The following is a 19,131-nucleotide window of genomic DNA, read 5'->3' on the forward strand; positions in this document are numbered from 1 at the left end:
ACATACCTCTCCTGCTGCTGCTGCTGGCTGTCCAGCAGCAGACTGAAGGTGGCTGCTGCTGTGCACAGGTATATAAAGGCTCAGAGCCTATTATGACACGCGCAGCCAGCGTTCCATTGCCACATTCCATCTACTGCAGGCAGGATACCTGGCTGGCTGAATGTCGCTGAGAAGCTCACAGAGACCGCCATAAGCAACAGTTTAACAGAATGCCACAGACTAATCAACCAAACTTTTTGGGTTGGGTTCTCTTTTATAGTCTGCAGGCATTAAATGAAAGAAGTCAGTGTTCCAGCAGAAGGAGACAACGTTTCAGAAAAGGCATTGTAGCAAACCAAAAAAGAAATTTTAAGCGCAGCAGAGTAACCAGCGCACATACCTGTTAGCTCAGGTGAGTTTAAAAGGCTGCTGTTGATAACAAGGGCATTTGCTAAATAGATGGTGTGTGTGCAACAATATACTGAAAGGTCAATTATATTGTGCAGCTTATCTCACCACCTGTAGTTATTTAGGTGAAAGCTCCAAAATGCTTGCCTAATATGTCTGTTTATCCAAAAGGAAGTAAAAAGGGAGAGCTAGAAAGATAGCATTGCATCACATTACATGGCAATGCAATGCACAGTTGCTGAAGTTGAACCAAAATGAGCTTGTAATCTGGCTTCTGCAACTTTGAACATGAAAAATCCAATGAGGAGAAGAAAAGCAAAGCCAAAGAGTCCATCCCAAAATCCGACAAACAAGCAAAATGAACAAAAAACATTGAATTCAATTCTTTCTGATTTTAGAAACTGCATTAAAGAAGGGGTGCACCGGTCCTGGAGATACTGCAATACCAGGTCAATGCGTGGAGTGGACAGAGCAAGCTCTTTTTCCATCTCCCTGTTCTAAAAATCCATTTAATATATGGTCCCCAGATAGGGGACGTATCAGATATTAAACTGATAAGAACAGATACTACACTTGATCTTAGCCAAAAGGCCGAGAAGCGATAACCAGAATTGGTTTCAAACTACGGAGCCACCCAAGGATCCTGAAAAGTCCATTTGTGGAGATGAGCTCCTGGACTCCCGTTAAGAAGACATGTTGTCAACCTCTAGATCCCTTACATGCCTGCACTTTTCGGCTTGCTGCTGCTGCAATCCACGCGTTTTAGATCTGCATAACTCCACCTCTTTAAACACAGCACCTTCACCCCCTGCTGTTCCCACCCGCCTCAACACCGTTGGAAGGGAGGAGAACCAATTAAGGCGGGGGGTGGGGTGGAACGAGCAGCTGTCTACCCTTAGCAGGAGGGCTCCTGATTACATACCTCTCCTGCTGCTGCTGCTGGCTGTCCAGCAGCAGACTGAAGGTGGCTGCTGCTGTGCACAGGTATATAAAGGCTCAGAGCCTATTATGACACGCGCAGCCAGCGTTCCATTGCCACATTCCATCTACTGCAGGCAGGATACCTGGCTGGCTGAATGTCGCTGAGAAGCTCACAGAGACCGCCATAAGCAACAGTTTAACAGAATGCCACAGACTAATCAACCAAACTTTTTGGGTTGGGTTCTCTTTTATAGTCTGCAGGCATTAAATGAAAGAAGTCAGTGTTCCAGCAGAAGGAGACAACGTTTCAGAAAAGGCATTGTAGCAAACCAAAAAAGAAATTTTAAGCGCAGCAGAGTAACCAGCGCACATACCTGTTAGCTCAGGTGAGTTTAAAAGGCTGCTGTTGATAACAAGGGCATTTGCTAAATAGATGGTGTGTGTGCAACAATATACTGAAAGGTCAATTATATTGTGCAGCTTATCTCACCACCTGTAGTTATTTAGGTGAAAGCTCCAAAATGCTTGCCTAATATGTCTGTTTATCCAAAAGGAAGTAAAAAGGGAGAGCTAGAAAGATAGCATTGCATCACATTACATGGCAATGCAATGCACAGTTGCTGAAGTTGAACCAAAATGAGCTTGTAATCTGGCTTCTGCAACTTTGAACATGAAAAATCCAATGAGGAGAAGAAAAGCAAAGCCAAAGAGTCCATCCCAAAATCCGACAAACAAGCAAAATGAACAAAAAACATTGAATTCAATTCTTTCTGATTTTAGAAACTGCATTAAAGAAGGGGTGCACCGGTCCTGGAGATACTGCAATACCAGGTCAATGCGTGGAGTGGACAGAGCAAGCTCTTTTTCCATCTCCCTGTTCTAAAAATCCATTTAATATATGGTCCCCAGATAGGGGACGTATCAGATATTAAACTGATAAGAACAGATTTTTTTTTTTTTTTTATACCATTCAGTAAAATTTTTCAAGCAACAATCAATAGTATAAAAACTCATACTACGTTGCCCAGTCTTACATCATAATGGTACTTTCTTTATTTCATATTTATAACTTTATACTGAAACAGTTGTAATACCTTTTGAATGGACAAAAAAACTATAAAACATACCATTATCATAAAAAAAGACAGATCACAACACTTAAACAAGGACTTACTGGTACTTTACCAGTGACCTCCATTTTTTGACTTTCCAAAAACCTTCTGAATCAGAGCCACCACCGCCACGGCTGTCCCATAAATAAACTATGTATAACCTTGACAAAACCATCCTAACACAAATATTAACTGAGATTATTTTCCTTTTAAATAAACACAAATTCCTAACGTCCCACAGACTTTCTATTACACATGCCATTATCAACCACAACAATCTCTCTTTCACCCGGCTACTTGCACCCATCCCAAACATTACCACTCTCCAATTTATAAAATTCACGCCCGCTAGTTCCTTGCATAAACCACCCACTCCCTTCCAAACACTCTGAGCATAATCACAATTCCAAACCAAATGCATAACAGTTTCACTCGCCCCACATCCATCCCTCGGACATACCTCTGTTCTAATCAGATCCCTCCTCTTCTGTACCTCTCTCACAGGCAAAATCTCATGCAAACTCATCCATACGATATCACGCTGCCTATTCGATATTCCTTTTATACTCAGGTTCCTCCATACACACAACGCTTCACTCGATCTCAAGCCCCTAATGTTACATTCAAACTCTCTAACACGCATCCTTCTCCTTACATTCCTTATCACTTTGAAATCACCCATAGGAACATCCAACAAATCATGCTTGACAACAAATTTTTCAACAAACTCATACCACACTGGACATTTAAACGAAACAGGCACTCTTGCATCCCTTCTCATCCATTTCAACCCAAACAACATACATCCAGCCATATATTTAATCATAAAAGCCGTCTTGTTATCCCTACCTAACAGAACAACCACTGTTTTAATATAATTTAAACCAAGACAAAATTCAAAATTTGGGAAATCCATTCCCCCATGTTCACGTAACTTACACAAATATTCCCTTTTAAGTTTTTCCATCTTACTTCCCAAATAAAACGTAAAAATTAGCTTCTCAATCCGCCTAAAACCCCTATAAGGGGCTGGAAAAACCACTGACACAAAAAGTAACATAGGAAGAATCACTGACTTAATAATAAGGACTTTGCCTGACAATGTCAAGTCCCGCAACCTCCAAAAATTTAACTTCTGTTCAATCCTCTTACCGCATTCATCCCAACTCTCATTCCCTTTCAGATCTTTGTTAAACCACACCCCCAAAACCTTAATAGCACCTTCTTCACATATCACACCATCCATCCTAACACTCGAATCCCCGAAACACTTATAGCTACACTTCCCCCAATTCACCCTAAAACCAGATGCACCACAAAAGAAATCTAAAAGCAACCTTGCTCGATTCATAGCAGCCATATTATCACTCACCACAACAACATCGTCCATATACCCCATTACCTTTACAGTCTTTCCACCACTCCCTGGGATCAGAAGACCATTCATCACTTTCTCTTTCCGAATCATGCACAACAGGGGCTCAATCACACTTATAAACAGGACAGGGGACAACGGACACCCCTGCCTGACCCCTGATTTTATGCACACCTTCTCACTCAAACATCCATTCACTAACACTTCACTCACCACACCATCATACAAACACCTTATGGCATTCACAAAAACACTAGGAAAACCCATCCTAACTAACACCTCAAACATAAACGCATGCGACACTCTATCAAAAGCTTTCTCAAAATCCACACAAAAAACCATACATTTCCCCTTCCTAAACATACAATCTCCAATTACGTCCCGCAACAACAAGAGGTTATCAGTCATACACCTACCTGGCACCGCGCACACTTGATCATCACCAACCACACTTCCAATCACCCCACGCATACGGTTAGCCAGAATTTTGCTAAAGACTTTATAATCTGCATTGAGTAATGTAATCGGCCTCCAATTACACAAATTCTTTTTCTCACCCTTCTTATATAGTAAAACAACTACTCCTTCTTTCATGGAATTACAAAGTACACCATTCATCCACATATATTGACATACCTCCACAAAATCAACACCAATCACATCCCATGCTTTTACATAAAACTCCACAGGCAACCCATCTTTCCCAGGTGTTTTATTCTTTTTCGCACCATCCACCGCCTTTTTGACCTCATCAAAAACAATATCCTCACTCAAACATTCACGTTCCCCTGCTTCAAGCTGACTCTCCAACATACCTAACACATGCTCTTTCAAACCCCCATCCACCCATTTAGACTCAAATAAACTACTATAGAAACTATGTACCTCATCCAACACTTCCCTTCCAACCACAGTCATACCATTATCATTTACAACCTCATCCAACTCATCTTTTTTACTGCACATTTTTTTAAAAAAGTACCTCGTACACTTCTCATCCATATCCAAATGCTCAACTCTCGTCCTAAAAATAATTTCCTTCCCACGCTTTTCCAAAACACGCTTCATCTCATCTCTCGCTCCTCTGAGTTGATCACTAACATCAATTCCTTTCATACTCATTTTATGTAACCACTCAATCCTCATATTTAAATCTTTAAATCTGCCTCTTTCAATTGCTGCTTTTTTATAACCCCACCTCCTAAAAAAATTCTTAATTTCCACTTTCACCCAATCCCACCATACAGTCACATCCACAAAATTATTTTTCCTAGACCTCCACCATTCATACTTACTTTCGAAGTCTCTCATAACCCTAACATCCTCTAACAACCTAACATTTAGCTTCCATACCCCAACACCATGCACCATTTTTTTATCACCTTCAAACATACCCCACAAACATTCATGGTCTGTGAAAGAAAAAACATGCTGTTTAAAAAATTTACACACCAAACCTCTATTTGTATACAGCATGCGGTCAATCCTGGACACTATTCCTCCCCTATCAGCTCTATATGTGGCCGGTGGTGGCTTACTCAAAAATTCCGCTGCATCTAAAAAAGAAAAATCAGATGTAATTTGATTAAGGACCTTACCTGTGACATCAATTTCCCCTTCAGAAACACAATTGAAATCACCAACTAATAATATTGGAATCCTTCCAGGCAAAAATAAACGTATTTTCTCTAATAGTGCTAACCTATCCCCTTTGTTAATTGGACAATACACGTTAACAATTTTCACCCTCCACCCTCTCCCCTTAACCACTGCCATTATACAACGACCTGGCTCCACCACCATATAATTTTCAAAACTTAAATCCCTATTCCCCAACAAAATCCCCACACCATCATTTTTGTTTGTCATTGAACCTGACCAAATGCTATGCCCATATACCCAGTCCTTTTCAGGAGGTGACTCTTCAATTCCGCACTCTTGCAGACAGTAAATATTTGCTCCAAGATTTTTTAGTTCTTCCAGTATAGCCAATCTTCTAGGCTTAGATTTTATAAGCCTTACATTTATTGACAGTACACTACAGCCCATGTTGGAGCCCATTTTTTAACCATATTCGGTAAAAAAGAACATACCCCCCACCGAAGAGTCAACCTTTCTCGTCTTGAAACTCGATTCCTGATGTTAAGCAGAGAATGCTGGCCCCCTCCTCCAAAAAAGACCTCCTAGGAGAGGCACTGTAGCTCTCGGGATAGCTCCTATCACTTAAGGGGCTGATGCTCCCAATACTGGCAGGTGAAAAATCTGGCCGGAACTTCTTTGCAGAAGACACATCAGAGTCCTCATCAGGGGGCCTCACCACAGCCCCGGTGAAGTCACCCTGGCCACCACCACCTTCATGAATTGCCTCTGAGCTTTCCAAAGCCAACACCGGCGTTGTGGAGAGTGAACCGCTCACTTCTCCCTCACCACTCACATCAAGCAGAATTGACATATCTGCAGGCTCTATCTCAACAGCGCTTCCACCAGCAGGATCGGGTGCTTGCTCCATCTCTTCCATGAAGTCCCTTACTGCCTCGATCGCCTCACCAATAGTGGCGGCAGTAGTAGGACGTGGGGACACGGCCTCTGCATATGACCTGGAACGATGGGGACAGTCCTTGAAAGCGTGTCCCTCCTCGCCACATGCATTACAAACCATGGAGTTAGTACACTCCATTGCCAGATGACCCTCTTTATTGCATTTCCCACAAAACTTCTCCACCGTGCAGTCCTCTTGGTAGTGTCCAAAGGATTTACACTTCCTGCAAAACCGCGGAGCACCAGGAAAATACATATACCCTCTATCCCTCCCGATGGCAAAACTGAGGGGAGGGTAGTGGATACCCCCAGGTCCCTGGGGGTCCTCCTGGAACCGTACAAAAAACTTGTGTTTGCCAGTCCACAAGCCCACCTCATTCCTCACCTTGTGTGAGTAGGACACATAGCTGCAATGACGGTTCAGGAATCTAGTAATGTCCTCCACATCCACAAGGGGGTTGTGCATAAACACAACAACTGGCACTTCCCCCTTAGTATACAATACCGTAAATGTAAGCCCATCAAGAGCCGGATGATCCAAGGCTTGCTGATCCTTTACAGTCTTGAAAAGATTCTGGCAAGCTGCCATACGATCAAGGACTAAAACGTACCGGCCATTCTTTGGGAACTCCTGTAGGCAAATGATGTCTCCACGACCAACATTCAAAATCTTGAAGATGACGACTTCCACCAAGAACCGCAGGTTAAAGAAATTCCTCCTCGACTCCTCAATATCAATGCGAAAAGCATTTTTGACCCGAATATCATCGGTCCCGGCATAGCGAATCTTGACGCCCATTATCACCACTCGTTTCCTCTGGACCCCCCCAATAGCAGCAGGCAGCTTAAGCCACCTAAGTGGCGATGCTGCAAGGCCGAGGGGGAGACACTATAGGATCCTTCTGACCAGATACAAGATCTAAGCCAAAAGGCCGAGAAGCGATAACCAGAATTGGTTTCAAACTACGGAGCCACCCAAGGATCCTGAAAAGTCCATTTGTGGAGATGAGCTCCTGGACTCCCGTTAAGAAGACATGTTGTCAACCTCTAGATCCCTTACATGCCTGCACTTTTCGGCTTGCTGCTGCTGCAATCCACGCGTTTTAGATCTGCATAACTCCACCTCTTTAAACACAGCACCTTCACCCCCTGCTGTTCCCACCCGCCTCAACACCGTTGGAAGGGAGGAGAACCAATTAAGGCGGGGGGTGGGGTGGAACGAGCAGCTGTCTACCCTTAGCAGGAGGGCTCCTGATTACATACCTCTCCTGCTGCTGCTGCTGCTGGCTGTCCAGCAGCAGACTGAAGGTGGCTGCTGCTGTGCACAGGTATATAAAGGCTCAGAGCCTATTATGACACGCGCAGCCAGCGTTCCATTGCCACATTCCATCTACTGCAGGCAGGATACCTGGCTGGCTGAATGTCGCTGAGAAGCTCACAGAGACCGCCATAAGCAACAGTTTAACAGAATGCCACAGACTAATCAACCAAACTTTTTGGGTTGGGTTCTCTTTTATAGTCTGCAGGCATTAAATGAAAGAAGTCAGTGTTCCAGCAGAAGGAGACAACGTTTCAGAAAAGGCATTGTAGCAAACCAAAAAAGAAATTTTAAGCGCAGCAGAGTAACCAGCGCACATACCTGTTAGCTCAGGTGAGTTTAAAAGGCTGCTGTTGATAACAAGGGCATTTGCTAAATAGATGGTGTGTGTGCAACAATATACTGAAAGGTCAATTATATTGTGCAGCTTATCTCACCACCTGTAGTTATTTAGGTGAAAGCTCCAAAATGCTTGCCTAATATGTCTGTTTATCCAAAAGGAAGTAAAAAGGGAGAGCTAGAAAGATAGCATTGCATCACATTACATGGCAATGCAATGCACAGTTGCTGAAGTTGAACCAAAATGAGCTTGTAATCTGGCTTCTGCAACTTTGAACATGAAAAATCCAATGAGGAGAAGAAAAGCAAAGCCAAAGAGTCCATCCCAAAATCCGACAAACAAGCAAAATGAACAAAAAACATTGAATTCAATTCTTTCTGATTTTAGAAACTGCATTAAAGAAGGGGTGCACCGGTCCTGGAGATACTGCAATACCAGGTCAATGCGTGGAGTGGACAGAGCAAGCTCTTTTTCCATCTCCCTGTTCTAAAAATCCATTTAATATATGGTCCCCAGATAGGGGACGTATCAGATATTAAACTGATAAGAACAGATACTACACTTGATCTTAGCCAAAAGGCCGAGAAGCGATAACCAGAATTGGTTTCAAACTACGGAGCCACCCAAGGATCCTGAAAAGTCCATTTGTGGAGATGAGCTCCTGGACTCCCGTTAAGAAGACATGTTGTCAACCTCTAGATCCCTTACATGCCTGCACTTTTCGGCTTGCTGCTGCTGCAATCCACGCGTTTTAGATCTGCATAACTCCACCTCTTTAAACACAGCACCTTCACCCCCTGCTGTTCCCACCCGCCTCAACACCGTTGGAAGGGAGGAGAACCAATTAAGGCGGGGGGTGGGGTGGAACGAGCAGCTGTCTACCCTTAGCAGGAGGGCTCCTGATTACATACCTCTCCTGCTGCTGCTGCTGCTGGCTGTCCAGCAGCAGACTGAAGGTGGCTGCTGCTGTGCACAGGTATATAAAGGCTCAGAGCCTATTATGACACGCGCAGCCAGCGTTCCATTGCCACATTCCATCTACTGCAGGCAGGATACCTGGCTGGCTGAATGTCGCTGAGAAGCTCACAGAGACCGCCATAAGCAACAGTTTAACAGAATGCCACAGACTAATCAACCAAACATTTTGGGTTGGGTTCTCTTTTATAGTCTGCAGGCATTAAATGAAAGAAGTCAGTGTTCCAGCAGAAGGAGACAACGTTTCAGAAAAGGCATTGTAGCAAACCAAAAAAGAAATTTTAAGCGCAGCAGAGTAACCAGCGCACATACCTGTTAGCTCAGGTGAGTTTAAAAGGCTGCTGTTGATAACAAGGGCATTTGCTAAATAGATGGTGTGTGTGCAACAATATACTGAAAGGTCAATTATATTGTGCAGCTTATCTCACCACCTGTAGTTATTTAGGTGAAAGCTCCAAAATGCTTGCCTAATATGTCTGTTTATCCAAAAGGAAGTAAAAAGGGAGAGCTAGAAAGATAGCATTGCATCACATTACATGGCAATGCAATGCACAGTTGCTGAAGTTGAACCAAAATGAGCTTGTAATCTGGCTTCTGCAACTTTGAACATGAAAAATCCAATGAGGAGAAGAAAAGCAAAGCCAAAGAGTCCATCCCAAAATCCGACAAACAAGCAAAATGAACAAAAAACATTGAATTCAATTCTTTCTGATTTTAGAAACTGCATTAAAGAAGGGGTGCACCGGTCCTGGAGATACTGCAATACCAGGTCAATGCGTGGAGTGGACAGAGCAAGCTCTTTTTCCATCTCCCTGTTCTAAAAATCCATTTAATATATGGTCCCCAGATAGGGGACGTATCAGATATTAAACTGATAAGAACAGATACTACACTTGATCTTAGCCAAAAGGCCGAGAAGCGATAACCAGAATTGGTTTCAAACTACGGAGCCACCCAAGGATCCTGAAAAGTCCATTTGTGGAGATGAGCTCCTGGACTCCCGTTAAGAAGACATGTTGTCAACCTCTAGATCCCTTACATGCCTGCACTTTTCGGCTTGCTGCTGCTGCAATCCACGCGTTTTAGATCTGCATAACTCCACCTCTTTAAACACAGCACCTTCACCCCCTGCTGTTCCCACCCGCCTCAACACCGTTGGAAGGGAGGAGAACCAATTAAGGCGGGGGGTGGGGTGGAACGAGCAGCTGTCTACCCTTAGCAGGAGGGCTCCTGATTACATACCTCTCCTGCTGCTGCTGCTGCTGGCTGTCCAGCAGCAGACTGAAGGTGGCTGCTGCTGTGCACAGGTATATAAAGGCTCAGAGCCTATTATGACACGCGCAGCCAGCGTTCCATTGCCACATTCCATCTACTGCAGGCAGGATACCTGGCTGGCTGAATGTCGCTGAGAAGCTCACAGAGACCGCCATAAGCAACAGTTTAACAGAATGCCACAGACTAATCAACCAAACATTTTGGGTTGGGTTCTCTTTTATAGTCTGCAGGCATTAAATGAAAGAAGTCAGTGTTCCAGCAGAAGGAGACAACGTTTCAGAAAAGGCATTGTAGCAAACCAAAAAAGAAATTTTAAGCGCAGCAGAGTAACCAGCGCACATACCTGTTAGCTCAGGTGAGTTTAAAAGGCTGCTGTTGATAACAAGGGCATTTGCTAAATAGATGGTGTGTGTGCAACAATATACTGAAAGGTCAATTATATTGTGCAGCTTATCTCACCACCTGTAGTTATTTAGGTGAAAGCTCCAAAATGCTTGCCTAATATGTCTGTTTATCCAAAAGGAAGTAAAAAGGGAGAGCTAGAAAGATAGCATTGCATCACATTACATGGCAATGCAATGCACAGTTGCTGAAGTTGAACCAAAATGAGCTTGTAATCTGGCTTCTGCAACTTTGAACATGAAAAATCCAATGAGGAGAAGAAAAGCAAAGCCAAAGAGTCCATCCCAAAATCCGACAAACAAGCAAAATGAACAAAAAACATTGAATTCAATTCTTTCTGATTTTAGAAACTGCATTAAAGAAGGGGTGCACCGGTCCTGGAGATACTGCAATACCAGGTCAATGCGTGGAGTGGACAGAGCAAGCTCTTTTTCCATCTCCCTGTTCTAAAAATCCATTTAATATATGGTCCCCAGATAGGGGACGTATCAGATATTAAACTGATAAGAACAGATACTACACTTGATCTTAGCCAAAAGGCCGAGAAGCGATAACCAGAATTGGTTTCAAACTACGGAGCCACCCAAGGATCCTGAAAAGTCCATTTGTGGAGATGAGCTCCTGGACTCCCGTTAAGAAGACATGTTGTCAACCTCTAGATCCCTTACATGCCTGCACTTTTCGGCTTGCTGCTGCTGCAATCCACGCGTTTTAGATCTGCATAACTCCACCTCTTTAAACACAGCACCTTCACCCCCTGCTGTTCCCACCCGCCTCAACACCGTTGGAAGGGAGGAGAACCAATTAAGGCGGGGGGTGGGGTGGAACGAGCAGCTGTCTACCCTTAGCAGGAGGGCTCCTGATTACATACCTCTCCTGCTGCTGCTGCTGCTGGCTGTCCAGCAGCAGACTGAAGGTGGCTGCTGCTGTGCACAGGTATATAAAGGCTCAGAGCCTATTATGACACGCGCAGCCAGCGTTCCATTGCCACATTCCATCTACTGCAGGCAGGATACCTGGCTGGCTGAATGTCGCTGAGAAGCTCACAGAGACCGCCATAAGCAACAGTTTAACAGAATGCCACAGACTAATCAACCAAACTTTTTGGGTTGGGTTCTCTTTTATAGTCTGCAGGCATTAAATGAAAGAAGTCAGTGTTCCAGCAGAAGGAGACAACGTTTCAGAAAAGGCATTGTAGCAAACCAAAAAAGAAATTTTAAGCGCAGCAGAGTAACCAGCGCACATACCTGTTAGCTCAGGTGAGTTTAAAAGGCTGCTGTTGATAACAAGGGCATTTGCTAAATAGATGGTGTGTGTGCAACAATATACTGAAAGGTCAATTATATTGTGCAGCTTATCTCACCACCTGTAGTTATTTAGGTGAAAGCTCCAAAATGCTTGCCTAATATGTCTGTTTATCCAAAAGGAAGTAAAAAGGGAGAGCTAGAAAGATAGCATTGCATCACATTACATGGCAATGCAATGCACAGTTGCTGAAGTTGAACCAAAATGAGCTTGTAATCTGGCTTCTGCAACTTTGAACATGAAAAATCCAATGAGGAGAAGAAAAGCAAAGCCAAAGAGTCCATCCCAAAATCCGACAAACAAGCAAAATGAACCAAAAACATTGAATTCAATTCTTTCTGATTTTAGAAACTGCATTAAAGAAGGGGTGCACCGGTCCTGGAGATACTGCAATACCAGGTCAATGCGTGGAGTGGACAGAGCAAGCTCTTTTTCCATCTCCCTGTTCTAAAAATCCATTTAATATATGGTCCCCAGATAGGGGACGTATCAGATATTAAACTGATAAGAACAGATTTTTTTGATTGAATATATCTTTTATTAGCACAAAAAATAAGTTAACAGACAGTGTACAGTGCCGCAGCCCAGTACACACAGAATTCTACATCATATTTACATAGCATGAGGATACGACGCACTAACTAGACACATCACACCCCTATGCTACACAAAACACTCAATCTGAAAGAAAAAGCATATCAATCAATACAGTACGACGAACCGTGATAAGGGATAGGGATCGGGAAAAAGGGGATGGGGAGGGGAAAATCACAGGCCCGAAGCTTTATTGAAAGACAAGACACATAAGGGGAGAGGGGGAGGAGGGGTTTAGTCCTCATCCTCGTCCTCCGGACCGTCCATGATGGAATAGTCTCTGAGCAGGCTGTGGATCAGCCTGCGGCAGTCCTGGATGGACATCCTCTCCCTCCTCAAGATGAGCCGGTTCCTGGCGACCCAAAGGGCATCCTTGAAGCAGTTCATAAGGCGCCAAGCCTCCTGGATGGCTCCGACGGTATGAACCCCAGGGAAGAGTCCATAAAGCACAGAATGGTGCGATAGGCTCGCCCTGGGGACAGAGTTCCTCAGGTCGTCCTCAAGTGCAGTCAATAGGCGCTGTGCAAATCCGCAGTCCCAAAAAGTGTGCAAAGATGTTTCCTCCACGAAGGGGCACCTTGGGCAGTACCGGGTCTTGCACAGGTTCCGGGCATGCATGAATGACCGGACGGGCAGTCCGCCCTGAATCGCCATCCACGACAAGTCCTTGTGCCCGTTGGTCAGCCTGTCAGACGACACATTTGTCCACACAGTCTCCAGCGTGTCCTGGTGAAGTCCTGTGATGTTCTCCACGTCATCCTTGGCTCTGATTAGCTTGTGGATAGTTTTGGGCTTCCACAAGTCGGGCTTGAGTCCCTCCAGTTGATGCTCCCCCACAAATCGAACGACGTCTCCGTAGAACCATGGCGTCGTCCAGTTGTAGGGGAAGGAGCTGTCCCACTTGTCCCAGCCGAGTCGCCTCCAAAGAGGAAGCAGGAAGAAGCGAGACATGGACCTGAAAGAAGGGGTGCAACGGTCCTGGAGATACTGCAATACCAGGTCAATGCGTGGAGTGGACAGAGCAAGCTCTTTTTCCATCTCCCTGTTCTAAAAATCCATTTAATATATGGTCCCCAGATAGGGGACGTATCAGATATTAAACTGATAAGAACAGATACTACACTTGATCTTAGCCAAAAGGCCGAGAAGCGATAACCAGAATTGGTTTCAAACTACGGAGCCACCCAAGGATCCTGAAAAGTCCATTTGTGGAGATGAGCTCCTGGACTCCCGTTAAGAAGACATGTTGTCAACCTCTAGATCCCTTACATGCCTGCACTTTTCGGCTTGCTGCTGCTGCAATCCACGCGTTTTAGATCTGCATAACTCCACCTCTTTAAACACAGCACCTTCACCCCCTGCTGTTCCCACCCGCCTCAACACCGTTGGAAGGGAGGAGAACCAATTAAGGCGGGGGGTGGGGTGGAACGAGCAGCTGTCTACCCTTAGCAGGAGGGCTCCTGATTACATACCTCTCCTGCTGCTGCTGCTGCTGGCTGTCCAGCAGCAGACTGAAGGTGGCTGCTGCTGTGCACAGGTATATAAAGGCTCAGAGCCTATTATGACACGCGCAGCCAGCGTTCCATTGCCACATTCCATCTACTGCAGGCAGGATACCTGGCTGGCTGAATGTCGCTGAGAAGCTCACAGAGACCGCCATAAGCAACAGTTTAACAGAATGCCACAGACTAATCAACCAAACTTTTTGGGTTGGGTTCTCTTTTATAGTCTGCAGGCATTAAATGAAAGAAGTCAGTGTTCCAGCAGAAGGAGACAACGTTTCAGAAAAGGCATTGTAGCAAACCAAAAAAGAAATTTTAAGCGCAGCAGAGTAACCAGCGCACATACCTGTTAGCTCAGGTGAGTTTAAAAGGCTGCTGTTGATAACAAGGGCATTTGCTAAATAGATGGTGTGTGTGCAACAATATACTGAAAGGTCAATTATATTGTGCAGCTTATCTCACCACCTGTAGTTATTTAGGTGAAAGCTCCAAAATGCTTGCCTAATATGTCTGTTTATCCAAAAGGAAGTAAAAAGGGAGAGCTAGAAAGATAGCATTGCATCACATTACATGGCAATGCAATGCACAGTTGCTGAAGTTGAACCAAAATGAGCTTGTAATCTGGCTTCTGCAACTTTGAACATGAAAAATCCAATGAGGAGAAGAAAAGCAAAGCCAAAGAGTCCATCCCAAAATCCGACAAACAAGCAAAATGAACAAAAAACATTGAATTCAATTCTTTCTGATTTTAGAAACTGCATTAAAGAAGGGGTGCACCGGTCCTGGAGATACTGCAATACCAGGTCAATGCGTGGAGTGGACAGAGCAAGCTCTTTTTCCATCTCCCTGTTCTAAAAATCCATTTAATATATGGTCCCCAGATAGGGGACGTATCAGATATTAAACTGATAAGAACAGATACTACACTTGATCTTAGCCAAAAGGCCGAGAAGCGATAACCAGAATTGGTTTCAAACTACGGAGCCACCCAAGGATCCTGAAAAGTCCATTTGTGGAGATGAGCTCCTGGACTCCCGTTAAGAAGACATGTTGTCAACCTCTAGATCCCTTACATGCCTGCACTTTTCGGCTTGCTGCTGCTGCAATCCACGCGTTTTAGATCTGCATAACTCCACCTCTTTAAACACAGCACCTTCACCCCCTGCTGTTCCCACCCGCCTCAACACCGTTGGAAGGGAGGAGAACCAATTAAGGCGGGGGGTGGGGTGGAACGAGCAGCTGTCTACCCTTAGCAGGAGGGCTCCTGATTACATACCTCTCCTGCTGCTGCTGCTGCTGGCTGTCCAGCAGCAGACTGAAGGTGGCTGCTGCTGTGCACAGGTATATAAAGGCTCAGAGCCTATTATAACACGCGCAGCCAGCGTTCCATTGCCACATTCCATCTACTGCAGGCAGGATACCTGGCTGGCTGAATGTCGCTGAGAAGCTCACAGAGACCGCCATAAGCAACAGTTTAACAGAATGCCACAGACTAATCAACCAAACTTTTTGGGTTGGGTTCTCTTTTATAGTCTGCAGGCATTAAATGAAAGAAGTCAGTGTTCCAGCAGAAGGAGACAACGTTTCAGAAAAGGCATTGTAGCAAACGAAAAAAGAAATTTTAAGCGCAGCAGAGTAACCAGCGCACATACCTGTTAGCTCAGGTGAGTTTAAAAGGCTGCTGTTGATAACAAGGGCATTTGCTAAATAGATGGTGTGTGTGCAACAATATACTGAAAGGTCAATTATATTGTGCAGCTTATCTCACCACCTGTAGTTATTTAGGTGAAAGCTCCAAAATGCTTGCCTAATATGTCTGTTTATCCAAAAGGAAGTAAAAAGGGAGAGCTAGAAAGATAGCATTGCATCACATTACATGGCAATGCAATGCACAGTTGCTGAAGTTGAACCAAAATGAGCTTGTAATCTGGCTTCTGCAACTTTGAACATGAAAAATCCAATGAGGAGAAGAAAAGCAAAGCCAAAGAGTCCATCCCAAAATCCGACAAACAAGCAAAATGAACAAAAAACATTGAATTCAATTCTTTCTGATTTTAGAAACTGCATTAAAGAAGGGGTGCACCGGTCCTGGAGATACTGCAATACCAGGTCAATGCGTGGAGTGGACAGAGCAAGCTCTTTTTCCATCTCCCTGTTCTAAAAATCCATTTAATATATGGTCCCCAGATAGGGGACGTATCAGATATTAAACTGATAAGAACAGATTTTTTTTTTTTTTTATCGAAAGCCCGAATTCGTGTACAAAACCCGAGTGCGCTTAAAAAAGTGACAAGTGCCACAAAAAAAAAGTGCACTAGGATGCTGGTCTTCTTGAAACCCTCTCCAAAAGGAGAAGGGTCCCCCAAACCATTCCCCGTCCCTCCGAGCCAGAAGGCCACAGCGAGGCACAGGGACAAATAGCCACCTCCAGCCGGAGCCAGAGGCGACCCAATCTTACCCTCAATACCTGCCCGAGTTCTCACCCGAGCAAGGCACTGGGAGCCAAAGACTGTTCTCCCCTCCCGGAAGAGGGGAGCCAACAACGCTCTCCTCCCGAAAGAGGAGAGCCAGGGGGGTTCAGGGGGGAGCGGAACCTGATGGCCACACACTCCCCCCCTAGACCTGCCAAGAGAGGAACCCGTAAGGGAACCGCATCCCGACAAAATCCTAGTAAGGACGTGGACACACGTGAAAAAGTGGACACACAGTGATAAAAAAAAATTAAATAAATAGTGAAGGTTTCACAGTATAATACTGCCCGGACCTTCGACCGGGAATTGAAAAATTCCCCATCCTAAGGCCAGAAGGCCCGGAATAAGGGTGTGTGTGAAGAAAGAAATATTGAAGTGCTAGTGCAAATGTGCCATAAACTCAAGTGGGGTTCCCAATCCCAGTGAGTTAAGGCACCCCAGGGTCACCACTCCTGGGGCACTTCACACTTCGGGCTTTCGATCTTCCCCGGCCCAATGGCGTCGATCCTGGGGGGCCATGCTTTCCACCAGATGACTATATTAGCCACCTGGCGTACTAACAAGCGCCTAAACCCCAGTGTGCATAATGTATCAATCTACTAGGGCGGCAAACATCCAAAACCGCCTTTTCGAAAGATACTACACTTGATCTTAGCCAAAAGGCCGAGAAGCGATAACCAGAATTGGTTTCAAACTACGGAGCCACCCAAGGATCCTGAAAAGTCCATTTGTGGAGATGAGCTCCTGGACTCCCGTTAAGAAGACATGTTGTCAACCTCTAGATCCCTTACATGCCTGCACTTTTCGGCTTGCTGCTGCTGCAATCCACGCGTTTTAGATCTGCATAACTCCACCTCTTTAAACACAGCACCTTCACCCCCTGCTGTTCCCACCCGCCTCAACACCGTTGGAAGGGAGGAGAACCAATTAAGGCGGGGGGTGGGGTGGAACGAGCAGCTGTCTACCCTTAGCAGGAGGGCTCCTGATTACATACCTCTCCTGCTGCTGCTGCTGCTGGCTGTCCAGCAGCAGACTGAAGGTGGCTGCTGCTGTGCACAGGTATATAAAGGCTCAGAGCCTATTATGACACGCGCAGCCAGCGTTCCATTGCCACATTCCATCTACTGCAGGCAGGATACCTGGCTGGCTGAATGTCGCTGAGAAGCTCACAGAGACCGCCATAAGCAACAGTTTAACAGAATGCCACAGACTAATCAACCAAACTTTTTGGGTTGGGTTCTCTTTTATAGTCTGCAGGCATTAAATGAAAGAAGTCAGTGTTCCAGCAGAAGGAGACAACGTTTCAGAAAAGGCATTGTAGCAAACCAAAAAAGAAATTTTAAGCGCAGCAGAGTAACCAGCGCACATACCTGTTAGCTCAGGTGAGTTTAAAAGGCTGCTGTTGATAACAAGGGCATTTGCTAAATAGATGGTGTGTGTGCAACAATATACTGAAAGGTCAATTATATTGTGCAGCTTATCTCACCACCTGTAGTTATTTAGGTGAAAGCTCCAAAATGCTTGCCTAATATGTCTGTTTATCCAAAAGGAAGTAAAAAGGGAGAGCTAGAAAGATAGCATTGCATCACATTACATGGCAATGCAATGCACAGTTGCTGAAGTTGAACCAAAATGAGCTTGTAATCTGGCTTCTGCAACTTTGAACATGAAAAATCCAATGAGGAGAAGAAAAGCAAAGCCAAAGAGTCCATCCCAAAATCCGACAAACAAGCAAAATGAACAAAAAACATTGAATTCAATTCTTTCTGATTTTAGAAACTGCATTAAAGAAGGGGTGCACCGGTCCTGGAGATACTGCAATACCAGGTCAATGCGTGGAGTGGACAGAGCAAGCTCTTTTTCCATCTCCCTGTTCTAAAAATCCATTTAATATATGGTCCCCAGATAGGGGACGTATCAGATATTAAACTGATAAGAACAGATTTTTTTTTTTATCGAAAGCCCGAATTCGTGTACAAAACCCGAGTGCGCTTAAAAAAGTGACAAGTGCCACAAAAAAAGTGCACTAGGATGCTGGTCTTCTTGAAACCCTCTCCAAAAGGAGAAGGGTCCCCCAAACCATTCCCCGTCCCTCCGAGCCAAAAGGCCACAGTGAGGAACAGGGACAAAAAGCCACCTCCAGCCGAAGCCAGAGGCGACCCAATCTTACCCCCAGCACCTGCCCGAGTTCTCACCCGAGCAAGGCACTGGGAGCCAAAGACTGTGCTCCCCTCCCGGAAGAGGGGAGCCAACAACGCTCTCCTCCCGAAAGAGGAGAGCCAGGGGGGTTCAGGGGGGAGCGGAACCTGATGGCCACACACTCCCCCCCTAGACCTGCCAAGAGAGGAACCCGTAAGGGAACCGCATCCCGACAAAATCCTAGTAGGACGTGACACACGTGAATAAGTGGACACACAGTGACAAAGAAATTAAATAAATAGTGAAGGTTTCACAGTATAATACTGCCCGGACCTTCGACCGGGAATTGAAAAATTCCCCATCCTAAGGCCAGAAGGCCCGGAATAAGGGTGTGTGCGAAGAAAGAAAATTTGAAGTGCTTGTGCAAATGTGCCATAAACTCAAGTGGGGTTCCCAATCCCAGTGAGTTAAGGCACC

The 19,131-nt window shown here is 45.0% G+C and overlaps 10 non-coding genes and 1 pseudogene across 10 annotated transcripts; all 11 read right to left on the bottom strand.

Annotated features, from left to right (window-relative positions):
- Positions 1-799: 799 nt before the first annotated feature.
- Positions 800-990, bottom strand: LOC141241808 (U2 spliceosomal RNA). Its single transcript, XR_012306503.1, has one exon. It is a non-coding gene; the product is annotated as a U2 spliceosomal RNA (small nuclear RNA).
- A 1,112-nt stretch (positions 991-2,102) lies between these two features.
- On the bottom strand, positions 2,103-2,292 carry LOC141241906 (U2 spliceosomal RNA). Its single transcript, XR_012306591.1, has one exon. It is a non-coding gene; the product is annotated as a U2 spliceosomal RNA (small nuclear RNA).
- A 6,100-nt stretch (positions 2,293-8,392) lies between these two features.
- LOC141241810 (U2 spliceosomal RNA) lies at positions 8,393-8,583 on the bottom strand. Its single transcript, XR_012306505.1, has one exon. It is a non-coding gene; the product is annotated as a U2 spliceosomal RNA (small nuclear RNA).
- A 1,115-nt stretch (positions 8,584-9,698) lies between these two features.
- LOC141241811 (U2 spliceosomal RNA) lies at positions 9,699-9,889 on the bottom strand. The gene has a single exon (XR_012306506.1). It is a non-coding gene; the product is annotated as a U2 spliceosomal RNA (small nuclear RNA).
- A 1,115-nt stretch (positions 9,890-11,004) lies between these two features.
- Positions 11,005-11,195, bottom strand: LOC141241812 (U2 spliceosomal RNA). Its single transcript, XR_012306507.1, has one exon. It is a non-coding gene; the product is annotated as a U2 spliceosomal RNA (small nuclear RNA).
- A 1,115-nt stretch (positions 11,196-12,310) lies between these two features.
- Positions 12,311-12,504, bottom strand: LOC141241886 (U2 spliceosomal RNA). Its single transcript, XR_012306578.1, has one exon. It is a non-coding gene; the product is annotated as a U2 spliceosomal RNA (small nuclear RNA).
- A 1,000-nt stretch (positions 12,505-13,504) lies between these two features.
- On the bottom strand, positions 13,505-13,695 carry LOC141241858 (U2 spliceosomal RNA). Its single transcript, XR_012306552.1, has one exon. It is a non-coding gene; the product is annotated as a U2 spliceosomal RNA (small nuclear RNA).
- Positions 13,696-14,810: 1,115 nt separating this feature from the next.
- On the bottom strand, positions 14,811-15,001 carry LOC141241814 (U2 spliceosomal RNA). The gene has a single exon (XR_012306508.1). It is a non-coding gene; the product is annotated as a U2 spliceosomal RNA (small nuclear RNA).
- Positions 15,002-16,116: 1,115 nt separating this feature from the next.
- Positions 16,117-16,303, bottom strand: LOC141241925 (U2 spliceosomal RNA). Its single transcript, XR_012306607.1, has one exon. It is a non-coding gene; the product is annotated as a U2 spliceosomal RNA (small nuclear RNA).
- Positions 16,304-17,098: 795 nt separating this feature from the next.
- Positions 17,099-17,190, bottom strand: LOC141241953 (U2 spliceosomal RNA; annotated as a pseudogene).
- Positions 17,191-18,305: 1,115 nt separating this feature from the next.
- LOC141241887 (U2 spliceosomal RNA) lies at positions 18,306-18,488 on the bottom strand. The gene has a single exon (XR_012306579.1). It is a non-coding gene; the product is annotated as a U2 spliceosomal RNA (small nuclear RNA).
- Between the last annotated feature and the right edge of the window lie 643 nt (positions 18,489-19,131).

The sequence above is a fragment of the Phyllobates terribilis genome, unplaced genomic scaffold, assembly GCF_046119375.1.
Source record: "Phyllobates terribilis strain yellow unplaced genomic scaffold, ASM4611937v1 Scaffold_1024__1_contigs__length_465996, whole genome shotgun sequence".
NCBI classification, from domain to species: Eukaryota; Metazoa; Chordata; class Amphibia; order Anura; family Dendrobatidae; genus Phyllobates; species Phyllobates terribilis.